Below are 15,704 nucleotides of genomic sequence, written 5' to 3'. Positions count from 1 at the left end.
CTGCTGACATACGACTGCTTTGCAATCAGTCTATCTCAACGAGCGTTAGCATTCTGGCTAACAACTGCTGCATCCAATAACCCTCTAACCCAAACCCGCTATATTGTAACCCGCTATATTCTAACCCTCTACACTCTAACCCCCTACACTCTAACCCCCTACACTCTAACCCCCTACACTCTAACCCCCTACACTCTAACCCCCTACATCTTATGAACACTTATTAAAGTAATGAGTCAGATTACAGCTGTTGTAATAAACAGACATTTGAGGACTGAATCCCAGCTGCCACGTCAGGTGGCCAGTCCACAGATATGGTAAACACTCCCCCATAGTGGCCAGCGCTGGAACGACAAGCTGCATTTAATTTGACAGCAACACTTCTCCGGTTTGACCGCTAGATGGCGCAACACTCGTCGTTTTGTAAAATGGAAAATCTCAATTGCGTTTCCTCGCATTCTCTCTCCTAGCCTCCATCTCAAAACCCATTGGAGTAGAAGGTCAGAGGTGATGAACAGAGGGCTCCCAAGTGGCACAGGGGTCTAAGGCACTGCATCTCAGCGCAAGAGGCGTCACTACAGTCCCTGGTTCGATTCTAGGCTGTATGATTGGGAGTCCCACAGGGTGGTGCACAATTGGCCCAGCGTTGTCCGGGGTAGGCTGTCATTGTAAACAAGAATTTGTTCTTAACTGACTTGCCTGGTTTAATAAAGGACACATAAAAACAACAAAAAATATATTCTAACCACATCTGGGGAAATAGGAACTCACTAACAAACAGCAAGACAAAGAGTTATCTATCCAAAACAGAGATGTATGGATAAACCACTTATCTAATATTTGTGGCTCTATAACAACTGACTTGCCTAGTTAAATAAAGGTTACATTATTTTTTAAATACTGTGATCTTATTCAATGGGTTTTGAAAATGGAAGCGAAGAGAGAGGTTGCAAAGGAACAAGGAACTGCAATTGAGATTAAGATAAACTTTTATATATATATATTTTTTTTTAACTACTTTTGAATACATTTTCAGGTAGATTTTCAGTTGGTGAGAGACTCACCACAATGAGATCAGGATTTCAAATCAAATAAAAATGTATCTACAAGAGATATTTTTGAAACACATTCCAAGACATAGAGAGACAGGGTCTCTTTATGAGGCGGTTAGACCCACCACCCGAGAGTAGACTAGAGTACACACACACCCACCCACCACCCGAGAGTAGACTAGAGTACACACACACCACCCGAGAGTAGACTAGAGTACACACACACTAGAGTCACCTGGTGTAGTGCTATGAGAATATGTCTTGGCAAGAAAATCACAGACACTAAAACGATATGGTCAGCGGGACACACACAAAGACACACATTCACAGAGGTCAGTGGAGGCTGCTGAGGCTCATAATAATGGCTGGAACGGAGCGAATGTTATCAAATACCTTGAAACCATGTGTTGACTCCACTCATTCCTCTCCAGCTGTTCCAGTCCTCCGTAAGTAAGACACTCTCTCTCTCTCTCTCTCTCTCTCAAGCTAAACAAACCAAAGACTTTGCACTGAAGTCTTAACACACACACACACCTCGACAGTTCAACAGGGGCAGTCTTAAGATCAGGAGTGTGTGTGTGTAACCAAACAAGTCTCTTGCACAGTTGAACTAAAGGGCATCTACAACTGGGTCTACATTTTTATTTCTTTTTTTTCTCCCAGACCTCAAAACCTGTTGTGGTTTAAACAACAAAAGCTGTAGACTTTAAACCTCCAATTTTGTTGTTTTACTGTTTAAAAAAAAGTGTGACTTTTGAGAGCGGAAACTTGTGCTTCCAGAGGCAGTTTGGAAATGAGGTAGTGAGTGTTGCAACCGAAGATAGATGATTTCTACAGCACCCGGCAGTCCCGTTCTGTGAGCTTGTGTGGCCTGCCACTTCTCGGCTGAGCCGTTGTTGCTCCTAGACGTTTCCAGTCCACCAGTAACTAGGTTTCCATTCAGTCCACCAGTAGCTAGGTTTCCATTCAGTCCACCAGTAGCTGGGTTTCCATTCAGTCCACCAGTAGTCCATTCAGTCCACCAGTAGTCCATTCAGTCCACCAGTAGCTAGGTTTCCATTCAGTCCACCAGTAGTCCATTCAGTCCACCAGTAGCTAGGTTTCCATTCAGTCCACCAGTAGTCCATTCAGTCCGCCAGTAGTCCATTCAGTCCACCAGTAGTCCATTCAGTCCACCAGTAGTCCATTCAGTCCACCAGTAGTCCATTCAGTCCACCAGTAGCTAGGTTTCCATTCAGTCCACCAGTAGCTAGGTTTCCATTCAGTCCACCAGTAGCTAGGTTTCCATTCAGTCCACCAGTAACTAGGTTTCCATTCAGTCCAACAGTAGCTAGGTTTCCATTCAGTCCACCAGTAGTCCATTCAGTCCGCCAGTAGTCCATTCAGTCCACCAGTAGTCCATTCAGTCCACCAGTAGCTAGGTTTCCATTCAGTCCACCAGTAGCTAGGTTTCCATTCAGTCCACCAGTAGCTAGGTTTCCATTCAGTCCACCAGTAGCTGGGTTTCCATTCAGTCCACCAGTAGCTAGGTTTCCATTCAGTCCACCAGTAGCTAGGTTTCCATTCAGTCCACCAGTAGCTGGGTTTCCATTCAGTCCACCAGTAACTAGGTTTCCATTCAGTCCACCAGTAGTCCATTCAGTCCACCAGTAGTCCATTCAGTCCACCAGTAGCTAGGTTTCCATTCAGTCCACCAGTAGCTAGGTTTCCATTCAGTCCACCAGTAACTAGGTTTCCATTCAGTCCACCAGTAGTCCATTCAGTCCACCAGTAGTCCATTCAGTCCACCAGTAGCTAGGTTTCCATTCAGTCCACCAGTAGCTAGGTTTCCATTCAGTCCACCAGTAGCTAGGTTTCCATTCAGTCCACCAGTAGCTAGGTTTCCATTCAGTCCACCAGTAGTCCATTCAGTCCACCAGTAGCTAGGTTTCCATTCAGTCCAGCAGTAGCTAGGTTTCCATTCAGTCCACCAGTAGTCCATTCAGTCCACATTTACATTTACATTTAAGTCATTTAGCAGACGCTCTTATCCAGAGCGACTTACACCAGTAGCTAGGTTTCTATTCAGTCCACCAGTAGTCCATTCAGTCCACCAGTAGCTAGGTTTCCATTCAGTCCACCAGTAGCTGGGTTTCCATTCAGTCCACCAGTAGCTAGGTTTCCATTCAGTCCACCAGTAGTCCATTCAGTCCACCAGTAGCTGGTTTCCATTCAGTCCACCAGTAGTCCATTCAGTCCACCAGTAGCTAGGTTTCCATTCAGTCCACCAGTAGCTGGGTTTCCATTCAGTCCACCAGTAGCTGGGTTTCCATTCAGTCCACCAGTAGCTAGGTTTCCATTCAGTCCACCAGTAGTCAATTCAGTCCACCAGTAGCTGGGTTTCCATTCAGTCCACCAGTAGCTAGGTTTCCATTCAGTCCACCAGTAGCTAGGTTTCCATTCAGTCCACCAGTAGCTAGGTTTCCATTCAGTCCACCAGTAGCTGGGTTTCCATTCAGTCCACCAGTAACTAGGTTTCCATTCAGTCCACCAGTAGCTGGGTTTCCATTCAGTCCACCAGTAGTCCATTCAGTCCACCAGTAGCTGGGTTTCCATTCAGTCCACCAGTAGCTAGGTTTCCATTCAGTCCACCAGTAGCTGGGTTTCCATTCAGTCCACCAGTAGCTGGGTTTCCATTCAGTCCACCAGTAGCTGGGTTTCCATTCAGTCCACCAGTAGCTAGGTTTCCATTCAGTCCACCAGTAGCTGGGTTTCCATTCAGTCCACCAGTAGCTGGGTTTCCATTCAGTCCACCAGTAACTGGGTTTCCATTCAGTCCACCAGTAGCTGGGTTATTCATGTCCAAGTAGCTATTTCCATTCAGTCCACCAGTAGCTGGGTTTCCATTCAGTCCACCAGTAGTCCATTCAGTCCACCAGTAGCTGGGTTTCCATTCAGTCCACCAGTAGCTGGGTTTCCATTCAGTCCACCAGTAGCTGGGTTTCCATTCAGTCCACCAGTAGCTGGGTTTCATTCAGTCCACCAGTAGCTGGGTTTCCATTCAGTCCACCAGTAGCTGGGTTTCCATTCAGTCCACCAGTAGCTGGGTTTCATTCAGTCCACCAGTAACTGGGTTTCCATTCAGTCCACCAGTAGCTGGGTCCATTCAACCAGTACAGGTTTCATTCAGTCCACCAGTAGCTAGGTTAAATCATTAATAAACGGCTGTGTCATGACATACTGCACATTATTTATGTAAATATCACAACTGTAGGAATAAATTAGAAGACCTCCTCGATTTTGAAACATGAACTTTATTTACTCATGTTTATATGAACATTCAATATAAAACGGCCTAGCAACCCATAAAGCAACCAGGCTACAACTATGAGGTCTACATTAATTAGGGCAGAAGGGACTACAGTATAATATACATTAATTAGATCCTTTAAAACACATCCTCCTCCTCTATCTCCATCTCTCTCTGAGTATAAATATCCATGTCTAGCTACTGAATTAATCCCAAATGGCAAAATATACTAAAGATTACCCTATATTACAGTATAAATACACTACTTTAGACCAGGGCCCTATTCCCTATATAGTGCACTACTTTAGACCAGGGCCCTATTCCCTATGTAGTACACTACTTTAGACCAGGGCCCTATTCCCTACGTAATGCACTACTATAGACCAGAGCCCTATGGGAGAGTCCTATGGGTCCTGGTCCAAAGTCCTGCACTACATAAGGAATAAGGCTCTAATTCACTATGTAGGGTCCTGGTCCAAAGAGGTGCACTACATAAGGAATAGGGGACTAGTTCACTATGTAGGGTCCTGGTCCAAAGTAGTACACTACATAAGGAATAGGGGACTAGTTCACTATGTAGGGTCCTGGTCCAAAGTAGTGCACTACATATGGAATAAGGCTCTAGTTCACTATGTGGAATTGACCCCCCCCAACTCTGAAAAAAAAAAAAAAACTACAGTATAAATATACTCGAACTCCATTTCCCTCTCCAGACTGATAAATATACATCCATGACTACGTATAAATATACCTCCTCACTGCATGACGACGTGGGGCTCTATGTGGAAAAGCAGCTCGTCGTCGCCGCGACGAACCTCCAGGAGGAGGGGCCCGTTGCCTAGCAACGCCCCCTGCAGCTCGTCGGTGGTTCTGAGTGGGCGACCGTTCAGCTTGAGGATCACGTCACCGGCCTCTATCCCGCCCCTTTTGTAGAAAAACGAGAGGTTCTCATTGGTCCTTGGTTCCTAAAGAAGGCTTCTTCCATATTGGTACAGTGATGGCTCAACCTTGCCCTTTGATAGGCTAGATAGCTAAACTAAGTTTTGATTTAACGGATAAACCTATTGCATTAATCCATTACTCCTTTCTCTCCAATCAGGGCCTTGAGGTGTGTCACTGTGTGTGTGTGTCCGTGTGTGTGTGTGTGTGAACACCTACCTGTGCGCGGGGGAATCAGGTATAACCTGATGGACCAACACTCCACTGGTGACATCATCAGGGAAGTCAGGATTCTGCCTCTTCATCTCCTCCACCAGACTACAGTATAAATATACATTAATTAGATTACTCCTCTACCAGACTACAGTATAATATACATTAAAGACCTCCTCTACCAGACTACAGTATAAATATACATTAATTAGATTACTCCTCTACCAGACTACAGTATAAATATACATTAAAGACCTCCTCTACCAGACTACAGTATAATATACATTAATTAGATTACTCCTCTACCAGACTACAGTATAAATATACATTAATTAGATTACTCCTCTACCAGACTACAGTATAAATATACATTAATTAGATTACTCCTCTACCAGACTACAGTATAAATATACATTAATTAGATTACTCCTCTACCAGACTACAGTATAAATATACATTAAAGACCTCCTCTACCAGACTACAGTATAAATATACATTAATTAGATTACTCCTCTACCAGACTACAGTATAATATACATTAATTAGATTACTCCTCTACCAGACTACAGTATAAATATACATTAATTAGATTACTCCTCTACCAGACTACAGTATAAATATACATTAAAGACCTCCTCTACCAGACTACAGTATAAATATACATTAATTAGACTACAGTATAAATATACATTAGATTACCTCTACCAGACTACAGTATAATATACATTAATTAGATTACTCCTCTACCAGACTACAGTATAAATATACATTAATTAGATTACTCCTCTACCAGACTACAGTATAAATATACATTAAAGACCTCCTCTACCAGACTACAGTATAAATATACATTAAAGACCTCCTCTACCAGACTACAGTATAATATACATTAATTAGATTACTCCTCTACCAGACTACAGTATAATATACATTAATTAGATTACTCCTCTACCAGACTACAGTATAAATATACATTAATTAGATTACTCCTCTACCAGACTACAGTATAAATATACATTAATTAGATTACTCCTCTACCAGACTACAGTATAAATATACATTAATTAGATTACTCCTCTACCAGACTACAGTATAAATATACATTAGATTACTCCTCTACCAGACTACAGTATAAATATACATTAATTAGATTACTCCTCTACCAGACTACAGTATAAATATACATTAATTAGATTACTCCTCTACCAGACTACAGTATAAATATACATTAAAGACCTCCTCTACCAGACTACAGTATAAATATACATTAAAGACCTCCTCTACCAGACTACAGTATAAATATACATTAATTAGATTACTCCTCTACCAGACTACAGTATAAATATACATTAATTAGATTACTCCTCTACCAGACTACAGTATAAATATACATTAATTAGATTACTCCTCTACCAGACTACAGTATAAATATACATTAATTAGATTACTCCTCTACCAGACTACAGTATAAATATACATTAATTAGATTACCTCCTCTACCAGACTACAGTATAATATACATTAATTAGATTACTCCTCTACCAGACTACAGTATAAATATACATTAAAGACCTCCTCTACCAGACTACAGTATAAATACATTACATTAAAGACCTCCTCTACCAGACTACAGTATAAATATACATTAATTAGATTACTCCTCTACCAGACTACAGTATAAATATACATTAATTAGATTACTCCTCTACCAGACTACAGTATAAATATACATTAATTAGACTTACATCCTCTACCAGACTACAGTATAAATATACATTAATTAGATTATTCTACCAGACTACAGTATAAATATACATTAAAGACCTCCTCTACCAGACTACAGTATAAATATACATTAAAGATTACTCCTCTACCAGACTACAGACTATAAAATATACATTAAAGACCTCCTCTACCAGACTACAGTATAATATACATTAATTAGATTACTCCTCTACCAGACTACAGTATAAATATACATTAAAGATTACTCCTCTACCAGACTACAGTATAAATATACATTAATTAGATTACTCCTCTACCAGACTACAGTATAAATATACATTAAAGACCTCCTCTACCAGACTACAGTATAAATATACATTAATTAGATTACTCCTCTACCAGACTACAGTATAATATACATTAATTAGATTACTCCTCTACCAGACTACAGTATAAATATACATTAATTAGACCTCCTCTACCAGACTACAGTATAAATATACATTAATTAGATTACTCCTCTACCAGACTCCTCTACCAGACTACAGTATAAATATACATTAATTAGATTACTCCTCTACCAGACTACAGTATAAATATACATTAATTAGATTACTCCTCTACCAGACTACAGTATAAATATACATTAATTAGATTACTCCTCTACCAGACTACAGTATAAATAAATATACATTAATTAGATTACTCCTCTACCAGACTACAGTATAAATATACATTAATTAGATTACTCCTCTACCAGACTACAGTATAAATATACATTAATTAGATTACTCCTCTACCAGACTACAGTATAAATATACATTAATTAGATTACTCCTCTACCAGACTACAGTATAAATATACATTAATTACTCCTCTACCAGACTACAGTATAATATACATTAATTAGATTACTCCTCTACCAGACTACAGTATAAATATACATTAATTAGATTACTCCTCTACCAGACTACAGTATAATATACATTAATTAGATTACTCCTCTACCAGACTACAGTATAAATATACATTAAAGACCTCCTCTACCAGACTACAGTATAAATATACATTAATTAGATTACTCCTCTACCAGACTACAGTATAAATATACATTAATTAGATTACTCCTCTACCAGACTACAGTATAAATATACATATAATTATATTATTTTCTACCAGACTACAGTATAAATATACATTAAAGACTACAGTATCCTACAAGACTACAGTATAAATATACATTAATTAGATTACTCCTCTACCAGACTACAGTATGAATATAAATATTAATTAGATTAAAGACTCCTCTATCAGACTACAGTATAAATATACATTAAAGATTACCTCTACCAGACTACAGTATAATATACATTTTAGATTACACTGTATAAATATACATTAAAGACCTCCTCTAGACTTATAAATATACTATCTACCAGACTACAGTATAAATATACATTAAAATGATTACCACTGACTCTATCCAGACTACAGTATAAATATACATTAAATAAATATCTACAGTAATTACATTAATTAGATTACTACCAGACTACAAAATATACATTAATTAGATTACTCCTCTATAGACTACAGTATAATATAATTAGATTACTGACCTCCTAATTAGATTACTCCTCATATACATTAGATTACCATTATATAAATTAATTAGAGACACCAGTATAATATATACATTAATTAGATTACTCCTCTAAAGATACTTAATTAGCCTCTACCAGACTACAGTATAATATACATTAATATACATTAATTAGATTACTCCTCTAGACTACAGATATACATTAGATATACCAGTCCCTCTACCAGACTACAGTATAAATACACATTAATTAGATTACTCCTCATATTAGACAGAGGTATAAATGAGATTACTGAAGACTAGACCTCCTCTACCAGACTACAGTATACATATACATTAATTAGATTACTCCTCTACCAGACTACAGTAAAATATACTGACCTCATCTACCAGACTACAGTATAAATATACATTAATTAGATTACTCCTCTAAAGACTACAGTATAAATATACATTAATTAGATTACTCCTCTACCAGACTATATATATAATATACATTCCAGACTAAGTATAATATACATCCAATAGATTACAGACTACAGTATAACCATGTCTCATCCATAGATATACATTAAGAACTTGCACAGTATTAATCCATAGACACTCCTCTGCCTCATCCAGACAGAGGTATGGATGAGAGGCACTGATTAAATAGATACTGTCTCATCCATAGACAGAGGTATATGAGAGGCACTGACCGACTACAGTTAAAGATACTCCTCATCCATAGACAGAGTATAATGAGAGGCATTAATTAAAGATACTGTCTCATCCATAGACAGAGTATGGATGAAGGCACTGACATCTAAAGATACTGCCTCATCCATAGACAGAGGTATGGATGAGAGGCACTGACCGACTAAAGATACTGTCCTCCATCCATGGAGACAGAGTATATGAAGGCATGGATGACATTAAAGATACTGCCTCATCCATAGACAGAGTATGGATGATACACTGACCGTCTAAAGATACTGCCTCATCCATAGACAGAGGTATGGATATGGAAAGATACTGATCCATAGACAGATAACTGACCGTCTAAAGATACTGCCTCATCCATAGACAGAGGTATGGATGAGAGGCACTGACCGTCTAAAGATACTGCCTCATCCATAGACAGAGGTATGGATGAGAGGCACTGACCGTCTAAAGATACTGCCTCATCCATAGACAGAGGTATGGATGAGAGGCACTGACCGTCTAAAGATACTGCCTCATCCATAGACAGAGGTATGGATGAGAGGCACTGACCGTCTAAAGATACTGCCTCATCCATAGACAGAGGTATATAGATATATAAATATAGAGTGAACCTCCTTATAATCTCATATGTTTAACGTATGCTTTTCTCAGTTGACTAAAACTGTAGTTAAAAAAAGAACTGCCTCCAAATTTCTAAATTAAAAAGTTTCAAATTAATTCTGTCAGATTTTAATGAGGTTTTACAGGTCATTTTTAGGGCCTATAGAACTATATTATTAGTAAGTTACATCAATATCACAACAGGGCAGGAAAAATAGTGTGTGTGTGTGTCTGTCTGTCACCTGTCTGTCTGTCTGTTACCTGTCTGTCTGTTACCTGTCTGTCTGTTACCTGTCTGTCTGTTGTCTGTCACCTGTCTGTCTGTCTGTCTGTCTGTCTGTCTGTTACGGATACAGTTATCCTGTGTGTGTGTGTGTATCCTGTGTGTGTGTTTCTTTTCTCTCCTTCTCCCCTCACAGGTGAAAACCATCACTCCCCAATCAGTCAACAATCAATCATCAATCAGAAGACAGGATAGGATAAAGATACTGCCTCACACCATAGACAGAGCCCCCTTTAAAGATTTAGATGCACTACTGTTCCACTGGATGTCATAAGGTGAATGCACCATTTGTACAGTCGCTATGGATAAGAACGTCTGCTAAATGACTTAAATGTAAATGTTAAATGTAAGACACACCTCCTCCTACTTCCTATCCTATCACAGTTCCTTCCCCATGGTTTAAAACCCCATCATTTGTTTGTTCTAGAGCTCAATCTCTCTGTAAATGCCATGTCTGTAGGTCTCTGTGTTTCACTCTCAGTTGTGTCTTAACCTCTCTTTGTTTAAAAAAGCACCTCCAAGCACTTTGTCATCACCTGTAGTATTGTTTTTGGTTATGGTGTTTGTTTGTTGCTGGTGGGAAAAGGGGAAACCAAGACAAGTCGCCTATGGGCATACACTACCCGTAGGTAACTTTGTTAAATACACTATTAGAACTGGGCAGGACCACCCACTGTATTTTTGGTTAGTTAGTTAGCTGTTGTTAAAGTAGGCTAGTCTAGCTTAGGGGTGTTTTTGAATACTTATTGTTTCTTTCCTTGGGTCCAGCTCAGCCCCTTTTCCTGCTCCCCCATTACCGTGTGTTTATAAATAAACCTAGAGTTTGACGTTAGATTTCTGTTGTCTGTTATTTCTGTCACACTTTTACTTTGTCACAATAATAATTTGCACCTGAGTTATGTTACGGGTCTCATTACCATCCCCCTAGACTGTCGGGCCAAAAGGGATTCGTCACCTGTCTGTCTGTCACCTGTCTGTCTGTCACCTGTCTGTCTGTCTGTCACCTGTCTGTCTGTTACCTGTCTGTCTGTTACCTGTCTGTCTGTCACCTGTCTGTCTGTCACCTGTCTGTCTGTTACCTGTCTGTCTGTCACCTGTCTGTCTGTCACCTGTCTGTGTGTGTCTGTGTGTTTTACCCATCGTGTGTGTGTGTGTGTGTGTGTGTGTTTTACCCATCTGTGACAGTTAGCATCTTAATGCCAATCAGACGCTTCTTCTTCACTCCTGTCGTTACTGATGAAAGAAAAACATTATGAAATCACTATTCTATTTATTTTCACATTCCTGCACAGGTGTGTGTGTGTGTGTGTGTGTGTGTCACCTGCATCTGACTGGGGCTCTGGAATACGGTAATGACCACTCAGCATTCTGTGGTTACCTAGACAACAACACACACACACATTAGGCGCACACACAGACAGACACACAGACAGACAGACAGACAAAACCACACACACACACAGACAGACCTGCACTGTGTTTGTTGTGCTGTGACTCAGTGAGAAAGCGTCTGATCCGGTCTGAAGGAATGGCGAAGGAGATTCCTGCTGTCACCTTGAGGGTATTGATACCTATCACCTCCCCGTCCTGTACACACACACACACACACACACACACACACACACACACACACGTAAACTACAGAAGGGTTGAGAAAGAGCGTGAAGATACCACAGACTAGTCATTATACAGACAGCATTGGTTAGTACAACCACCTCTAACGTCCTTCATGCTGGACACAGAGACATAAACATGGTGTCCACAGAGACATAAACATGGTGTCCACAGAGACATAAACATGCTGGACACAGAGACATAAACATGGTGTCCACAGAGACATAAACATGGTGTCCACAGAGACATAAACATGGTGTCCACAGAGACATAAACATGGTGTCCACAGAGACATAAACATGCTGGACACAGAGACATAAACATGGTGTCCACAGAGACATAAACATGGTGTCCACAGAGACATAAACATGGTGTCCACAGAGACATAAACATGGTGTCCACAGAGACATAAACATGGTGTCCACAGAGACATAAACATGGTGTCCACAGAGACATAAACATGGTGTCCACAGAGACATAAACATGGTGTCCACAGAGACATAAACATGGTGTCCACAGAGACATAAACATGGTGTCCACAGAGACATAAACATAGATGAAGGACCATTGTTGCCACATCCTGAAGTATTCCTTCAACCCTTCATTAAATTCAACCCTTCATTAGATTCAACCCTTCATTGACCTATAGATTCAGCCCCTCATTGATCTATAGATTCAGCCCCTCATTGACCTATAGATTCAGCCACTCATTGACTATAGATTCAGCCCTTCATTGACCTATAGATTCAGCCACATAAACATTGATCCATAGATTCAGCATAAACATTGATCTACATTCAGCCACTCATGGATCTATAGATTCAGCCATGGTTCATTGACCTATAAATTCAGGTGTCCACTCAGAGACATATACATTCAGCCACTCATTGATCTATAAACATTCAGCCACTCATTGATCTAAGATTCAGCCCTTCATTGACCTATACATGGTCAGCCCACAGATTGACATATACATTCAGCCCTTCATTGACATAAATTCAGCCCTTCATAGATTCAGCCACTTATTGACCTATAGATTCAGCCCTTCTTAGATTGACCTTCATAGATTCAGCCACTTCATTGACCTATAGATTCAGCCCTTCATTGACCTATAGATTCAGCCCTTCATTGACCTATAGATTCAGCCCTTCATTGAGATTCAGCCCTTCATTGATCTATAGATTCAGCCCTTCATTGATCTATAGATTCAGCCCTTCATTGATCTATAGATTCAGCCCTTCATTGATCTATAGATTCAGCCCTTCATTGATCTATAGATTCAGCCCTTCATTAGATTCAGCCCCTCATTGATCTATAGATTCAGCCACTCATTGATCTATAGATTCAGCCCTTCATTGACCTATAGATTCAGCCCTTCATTGACCTATAGATTCAACCCTTCATTGACCTATAGGTTCAGCCCTTCATTAGATTCAGCCCTTCATTGATCTATAGATTCAGCCCTTCATTGATCTATAGATTCAGCCCTTCATTGATCTATAGATTCAGCCCTTCATTGATCTATAGGTTCAGCCCTTCATTGATCTATAGGTTCAGCCCTTCATTGATCTATAGGTTCAGCCCTTCATTGATCTATAGATTCAGCCCCATTGATCATTGACCTATAGATTCCTATTGACCTATTCAGCCCCTCATTCATTGGCCTAGATTCAGCCCTCATTGACCTATAGATTCAGCACCTCATTGACCTATAGATTCAGCCCTTCATTGATCTATAGATTCAGCCCTCATTGACCTATAGATAGACTCATTGACCAGGTTCAGCCCTCATTGACCTATAGATTCAGCCCTCATTGACCTATAGATTCAGCCAGACCTATAGATTCAGCCCTCATTGACCTATAGATTCAGCCCCTCATTGACCTATAGATTCAGCCCCTCATTGACCTATAGATTCAGGTAATAATACCCCAAGTCAGAGGTTGAATTGCTACTGCTCATCAGGAAGAGATGAAACACAGAGAGAGAGAGAGAGAGAGAGAGAGGGAGAGAGAGAAGGAGAGAGAGGAGAGGGGAGAGAGGGAGGGGATAGAGCTCAGAGAGAGAGAAGAGAGAGAAGAGGAGGGAGGGAGAGAGGGAGGGAGAGAGAGGGAGAGGAGGGAGGGAGAGGGAGGGAGAGAGAGGAGAGAGGAGAGAGAGAGAGAGAGGAGGGAGGGAGGGGAGAGAGGGAGGGAGGGAGGGAGAGGGAGGAGGGGAGAGAGGGAGGGAGGGAGGGGGAGGAGAGGGAGGGAGGGAGGGAGGGAGGGAGGGAGGGAGAGAGGAGGGAGGAGGAGGGAGGGAGGGAGGAGAGGGAGGAAGAGGAGGGAGGGAGGGAGGGAGGAGGGAGGGAGGGAGGGAGGGAGGGAGGGAGGGAGGGAGGGAGGGAGGGAGGAGAGGGAGGGAGGGAGGGAGGGAGGGAGGGAGGGAGGAGAGGGAGGGAGGGAGGGAGGAGGAGGGAGGGAGGGAGGGAGGGAGGGAGGGAGGGAGGGAGGGAGGGAGAGGAGGGAGGGAGGGAGGGAACATGGTTATGATTGGAATCTAGCTTTATAAAGAAATGATTTATTAGCACACTGGATATGTTCATAAATGTGTGTGTTCTTACATTGATGATAGCGTCAGTCTGAATGTAGTCTATGTCTGAGTCTCTGATGCCCAGCTCCTTCCCATCTCTCTGGGCCGTGCTCACTACACACACACACACACACACACACACACATACACACATATACACAGCTCTCTATCAACAATACCACGTGTTCATTTGACATTTCATATAACTTCTTGAATTGACTGAAGCCGTAGCAACTCACCAATCCCCGTGGTAACGGTGTTCTGGAGGGCGAAGGGGCTGCCGATGGCAACCACAAACTCCCCTGGTCTCAGATCAGATGACCGACCCAGAGACAGAACAGGAAGCTTCTTCTACACTCAGAGAGAGCGAGAGAGAGAGAGAGCGAGAGAGAGAGCGAGAGAGAGAGAGAGAGAGAGAGAGAGAGAGAGAGAGAGAGAGAGAGAGAGACGAGAGAGAGAGCGAGCGCGAGAGAGAGAGCGAGCGCGAGAGAGAGAGAGAATGAAAGGCATTGCTCATGAAAGGGAAAGTATTTCAGAGAGGTGCGAGAACACACATCATACCTCCACCTCTCTCTCTCTCCTCCTCCCTCTCTCTCCCTCTTTCACTCTCTTCAACCCAGAGAGGGTTATGTACACAACAAGTATTGCTTGTTTTGGAGAAGATTCTGTCAGAGCTTGTGCAAAGAGACTGAGGGTCGTTCCTAGAGACATCAGGTCTCTATCTCTGGGTTGATGGGTATCTCTCTATCTCTGGTTGATGGGTACTGTAGTTCCTAGAGACATCAGGTCTCTATCTCTGGGTTGATGGGTACTGTAGTTCCTAGAGACATCAGGTCTCTATCTCTGGGTTGATGGGTACTGTAGTTCCTAGAGACATCAGGTCTCTATCTCTGGGTTGATGGGTACTGTAGTTCCTAGAGACATCAGGTCTCTATCTCTGAAGTTGACTCAAAGTCTATCTTTGGGTTGATGGGTACTGTAGTTCCTAGAGACATCATCAGGACATCAGGTCTATCTCTCTGGGTTGATTTGTAGTTCCTAGAGTTCTATCTCTGGGTTGATGTTCTTAACCTCAAAGAAGTCAGGATACCAAGCACAGTAAAATATACC

The 15,704-nt window shown here is 41.3% G+C and overlaps 1 pseudogene; it reads right to left on the bottom strand.

The window, feature by feature from the left end:
* Nucleotides 1-5,088: 5,088 nt before the first annotated feature.
* The window catches only part of LOC115121117 (serine protease HTRA3-like), a 38,527-nt pseudogene continuing 27,911 nt past the window's right edge, over nt 5,089-15,704 (bottom strand).

Source organism: Oncorhynchus nerka, linkage group LG18 (assembly GCF_034236695.1).
Source record: "Oncorhynchus nerka isolate Pitt River linkage group LG18, Oner_Uvic_2.0, whole genome shotgun sequence".
Classification (NCBI taxonomy): domain Eukaryota; kingdom Metazoa; phylum Chordata; class Actinopteri; order Salmoniformes; family Salmonidae; genus Oncorhynchus; species Oncorhynchus nerka.
This window is presented reverse-complemented; position numbering and strand designations above follow the sequence as displayed.